Source organism: Sinocyclocheilus anshuiensis, unplaced genomic scaffold (assembly GCF_001515605.1).
Source record: "Sinocyclocheilus anshuiensis isolate Anshui unplaced genomic scaffold, SAMN03320099.WGS_v1.1 scaffold940, whole genome shotgun sequence".
Taxonomy (NCBI): Eukaryota; Metazoa; Chordata; class Actinopteri; order Cypriniformes; family Cyprinidae; genus Sinocyclocheilus; species Sinocyclocheilus anshuiensis.
Window position 1 is genome coordinate 698295 of NW_015549620.1, and position 6201 is coordinate 704495.

Genomic DNA, 6201 nt, shown 5'->3' on the forward strand with positions numbered 1-6201 from the left:
ACTCATTCTCAGCTGAGTGAAAAGAAGTTTCAGCTGTAACTCACTTTTTAGCTGTAACTCACAGCTGATTTTTGGAATTGGGTCACTGTGATTACTGAAAAGTCTGTTGTCTGAACAAGTCGTTGCAGAAAAGATACTTTTGCTGGAACAGTGTTTGCCCTGTTGAAAAAAAAAACAGCATATGCTGGTTAGGTATGTTTTGAAGCATGGCAGCTGGTTTGAGCTGGTTTAAACTGGTCCTTATTTGGTCATGAGCTGGTTTAAGCTTGCCCTGAGCTGGTTATAAGCTGGTTTAAGCTGGTCCTAAGCAACTAGCACATGCTCAGGACCAGCTCAGGACAGCTTAAACCAGCTCATGACCAACTAAGGACCAGCTTAAACCAGCTCAAACCAGCTGTCATGCTTCAAAACAAACCTAGCCAGCATATGCTGTTTTCTTCAACAGGGTAGTATCTCTCTCCTCGAGCTGCCAATTTGTACTTACATCAAACAATCTCAAAAACACTGTAAACAGGATTGTTCTCCATCATCCAATGACAATAATGGAATAGTACTGTATAAGATGTGTTTGTTCGCATCTGTCTGCCTGTTCGTTTACCATTATTGGACTGTTTTTGTTTTGTGTTTTTTTTTTTTACTGACCCTTGCACTTCCAGTTAGTTTAGAGACGATTCAGAGCAACTCGACAGCAGGAAGTGAAAGTTAAGCCACCCTCTTGTTTGTCTCCACTGAGCAAGCACTGTTAAAATGATCTGCTCACTCAGACTTTCGGAGAGACTCATTGAACAAGATGACCTCTGATGACCTAAAGTGATCAGGTGGCCTTTGACCTCAGTGCTTAAAGAAGACAAGAAAGAGAAAAAATAGGTTTGCTGACAGCTAAATAAGCAGCTGTAAATGTGTTTCCTATTCCTTTTTTTATCAAATGTGTGAAAAAAAATCACTTTTATTGTTACATTTTGAGTTTAAAAATGGTTGCAATGTTATTAGTATTATGGGATGTAATTTTAGCAAAATACATACATACTTTACAATTCTCAATTTTATGCCATTAAATAATACAATGTTAATATTCCAACATATTTGATCAAAATATTATTGTTTTAAAATAAAAAAATATGTAAAAATATTTGTGTCTTCATGAACACTTTTTTTTTTTTTTTTTACAATATTTTACAGTATTTACATACATTGTCTTAATATAATTTGTAATCACTAACTTACATTTAATCAATAGTTTACTGTAGCATTTTACCATCTTTTTTTCTCTTTTTTTTTGCAGTGTTCTCTGAGCAAGCAACAATATTGATTTAACCCTGAGCAAGTGAAAGATTAGCTGAAATTTAAAGTTATACTCATGAATATTGGAATAAAATGTTTTCAGACTCAGAAGCATCATTTTAATGCAAGTATATGCTATGATCCAGATCTAATTCTATACTGAAGATGCATTACAATGCACAATAATTGATGCATTGCATTACAGAGCTGATTAAAATCGGATAACTTTAAAATGGATATAATTATAGCTTTTGTGCATTGTAGGCAATGTGTGCCTGCCTTTCTTTCTGCCGCTGTGGTTCTGACCCCGAGCCCTGCAGAAATGTTAGGCTTGGCATTAGCGGTCGTCTCTCTCCACCATTGCTGATTGCCCCAGACTGATTGATTTCTGCAGAGGTAACAGGAGCCTAATAATTACTTTCACATATAGTGTGATACGTGGCTTTAGAAATGTTTGCTTGATTGATTCGTTTCAGGCAACACCGAAGTTAGATCTGCCTATTAGTGGAAGTGACAAAACAACTCAAAGTGAAAAACGGGTTGGTTTGATCAGGTCTTGCATTTGAAGAATGCAAACAGCCTGTGACATTGATTAAAGCTGATAAACATTCTCTGTTGTCTTGGTGAGGTGGGCATTCTCTGTGTTAAGTTGTCCCACTTTTGCAACCCACTTCATCTGATCAAGGCTTTGTGTGTGGCATTGTGTTTGTGCATTGTGTGCTGTCAGATTACAGGGTCAGAGCTGACGGGCGCGTGCCTGACTTCCCTCTGGCTCCGGTGCACTTAACTTCTGCTAATCAATCAGTCACAGGAGGGAGTCCATTGTGTTCCCAGCTTCAGTTTAAAGGCACAGAGTGACTAATGAATGAATCTCTGTTACCAACGGTAACCCTCAGTCAGACAGATAGGGTGTTTCCTGAGTGAGAGACTTTAGAGGAAGTGCTCTTATCAAGGTATGGTCTGCACTCACCGGCATCACAGAAAATAAGCAGTCATAAAATACAGCACCATTCCGTATACACACAATACAGACAATAATAAACCTAGCAAAATATACACAATATTCACCCTAGAATGGAAAAATTATTTGAAGTAGGCTCTAATTGACAAGTTATGATCATGACGATACACCTTTTGGCGTCTGTTAGATAAAAAAAAAAAAAAAAACTTGTTTTTGTAGAATTTTGTAGAGTAATTTGTATTGATTTTGATGCGGCTTCCTTTAGTCGCAGAAAATCCATGCATGTGGTGTGTTGCTATTCTTTTTTAATTTCTTCCGTATTTGCAGACCATTAATCTCCAGTGTCGTAAAAGGAAACATGCTGTGGTGACAACAGGAAACGTGGGCTGTAAAGTTTTGTATGACATGCTCATGAGTTTATTTATCATAGGACCGGCCCATGTTTGCAAACAAGGTCCCATTGCATCAAGGAGAAGGTGGGTGGATGGATGCAGCATTAAGATTTAATGGTTAATGATATGTGATGCACATTCAACTCTTTATCAGTTAAATCTGTTGTCTACTTTACCTGTCTTGGCTAAAATAAGTGTCTGAACTTCTATACATTCTTAAAAATAAAGGTTCTTTATTGGCATTCCATGAAGAACTTTTACCATCCCTTGAATCTTTCCATTGGACAAATGGTTCTTTATAGTGGGAAAAGGTTCTTAAGATGATTAAAATGTTCTTCAAACTAAGAAATCTTTTAAGAACTTTTAAAAACTGTTCATCGAAAGGTACTATATGGAACCAAAAATTGTTCTTGTCATCACTTAAAAAAAAAAAAAAACTTTTATTTTAGGAGTGTAGATTTATTTAGTTCTTATATGCCCACTATCTGTGGTACTGGTAATGCTGCTTAAGGACACTTATTTAGGTTAAAAATGTATGTAAATACACTTTAAAATACAATATGAATTGTGCAATTCTGCTTTAGGCTATTGTTAAACAGACCTTGACATTCAGTCAGAACTAACTGAATCTACTCACAAACATTAAATGTCTTGTGAGTTTTAAAAGTCATGTGACTGCTTTGTTTGCCGTTGCACAAATGTTGACTGCATAATGAATGCAGTGATGAGAGGGTCTTATTTTTCTCAGCCCCTGACCTTGGCTCAGCAGACCACATGAACTCATTAGTGTGTCAGAAAGAGAGGGTGACCCAGCTGCACATGACTCATGCTCTGACTTCACACTAGCTCAACAGCATGGCCATGACCCCAGTAATACATGGCACATTTGAATCTGTTATGTTTTATGTTGACTTGTGAGATTAAATACTAATAATTTTTGTGATTAATAAAGTAAAATCCTTCACACATCTGAATGGTTCTATCCAAATATTACTTTATTATATATATATATATATATATATATATATGTTTTTATCAGCTGTTTGAACTCCCATTCTGAAGGCACCCATTCACTACAGAGGGTCCATTGGTGAGCAAGTGACATTTCTCCAAATCTGTTCCGATGAAGAAACAAACTCATCTACATCTTGGATGACCTGAGGGTGAGTAACGGCAACAATACTACAGCAAGAATCAAAGTTACGCCTTCTTTCTTTGCATGAACATTTGGGCGGTGTTATGCAAATCTTCCCACACAGTGACGTAGACACGTGGGGGCGTGTTAAAACGAGCCATTTTAGGAGGACGTGGACAAGTCTTAACTTTTATAAAGAATATCTCTTTGGGTTTGAGACTTTAGTCTTTGCAACTTTAGGGATCTTATCTATTCACGAACAGCTTGTAACACTCCAAAGAGAAAGGAAAACTTGAAATTGCATCATATGACCCCTTTAACTAAAATGAGGTAACAAATTAGTTGGTCATGGTTAAATTAAAACAAGGGAACAAATTAATAAATGGTGGCCACAAACTGAGCTGTGGGAACAAATTCTTAATTCTAAATAATATCTACAGTATGTTTTCTTCTGCATATCTCTGCACAACAGATAAATTGTGTATATTTATAAAGCTCATAGAATATTTTCTGTTGGAATAAATATGGAAAAGAATCTTTGAACCTGTTGATCAGCCTGTGGTTTTCTTCGTTTCATGATCTTAAAATAGCTTGCCCTATGAATATACACACTACAAACATCATAATTCTAATGTGCTGTGTTCAAACTTATACTGTAATGTTTATGTCTGTCAAAACCCCACCATGCTCCACTTTTTGCTTTTCAGTGAATATTTGAGTCAGTGACATGCTCAAATATAGCTCAGTCTAAGAATAGAACATGCAGTCAGACTATTCATAGCAGAGGCTGTTACCTCAGTATAGCAAGTATCGTTGTTAAAGGGCTGTGCTATTGCTGCCATGGAAATAAGAGCCTTCTGTTCCAGTTTTTCTTCTATTTTCTCCCTCAGGCTTGACGTCAGTGCAGCCGTGAAGTGCGCAGCTCAACCCAGCAGCTGCCCAGCGTTCGACCATGCTTTAGTCATGTCTGTCTGCAGAGGAGCTCGTCAACGTTGGCTTTGTGCACGTACAAGAGCCTTGGGGCAGAAAACACTGTTTTCTCTCTGGCATTTACAATGAAGATACAAATATATCTGTCAGTTGCTAACTGATCCACCCCACAGAAACAATGGCCCCTGTTGATGACTTCATAAAGTGGGTGATTATTGCTCACTAACTTTTTTCTCATCACTGTTCTTGAATTGTGCCATTGTTTTTTTTTAACCTCTCGTTCAGTAACTGAACATTTTTTTGGCACAAGGAAACTGTAAACACCGCCACATGTGAAAACACAGCTCCCTGTCAAAATACAGACATGCCTTTCAAATCCTTCCATATGGCATGATACATTCTCAAGAAAAGGCTGATACTCAGCCTGTGCAGGTGTAGAAGTCTCTGAGTATGGCATTATCATTATTCACTTCATAAGGTCATTGAAGTCAGAGTGATCAAGCTATTTTTCCCTCTTTTTTTGGTCTTCTGAAGAACAGCACAAGTGTGTGACTAATAAGATGTTTGTGCATGTTTTCATGTCAAGTCTATTAAGGCACTGATTGTTCTTTTTGAAAGAAATATTACTATATGAGTACGACGGCTATGTTCATACTGCAAGCCTTAGTGCTCAACTGATTTGTTTGGCTGTTTACATTATTTTTAAATTTCAAACTTACCCGCATGCGCAAAAGAACTATAACAAAGACGGCACACAGTGCGCTGTAATATGTAAGTAAGCATGTCAGTATTTATAAAGTGATGTACCATGGAAGCCAGCAGATTTGTATGCAGGTGGTAAGAAGGACAAAGATGAGGATCAGGAGAAACAGAGTATAGTATAGTTTTCTCTCAAGTTTTGCTTGTATGGAGTTGTTACTGTAATACTTACATCTCAGTGTCCTTCCACTGACTACATGTCTTCAATATTAATCGAGTGACCAAAGAACTACAAGTATGTAAAATCTTAGGAGTGAATCCTGTCAGCTCAGAATTGTGATGAATGTCAATCTAGAGTGATGTAAAAGTCATATGTATTCTTACACGACTGTTCAGACTGAGGTAGCATTGAAAAACATCTGACTTGTATCTGATTTAGCACCAAAGTGGCACAAATCAGAATAAAAAAATCTGATTCCATATGGTTTGTGCTGTTCACAGTGTTATATTTGGGGCACTTTAGCCTAAGCCACTTATTTATTTATACACTTTTTTGGCTGAGGGGTAGTATTGGAATCAATCAGTGCAATAGAATTGCTAAGCAGTTTATGATCTTGTTGTGATTTGTCTGGCGGTAGTTGCTCTGTCATCCTTTTATATGCAGGAATATATTAAAAAAGCAAGTGCAGAATGTCTATCTGCAGAATTGTGTCCATATGTACATTTTACACCTCTTTTGCAAATAAATCCCTGTGTTTGAGAAACAGATAAGGAACAGATTACGTTTGTACACATTGTGCTGC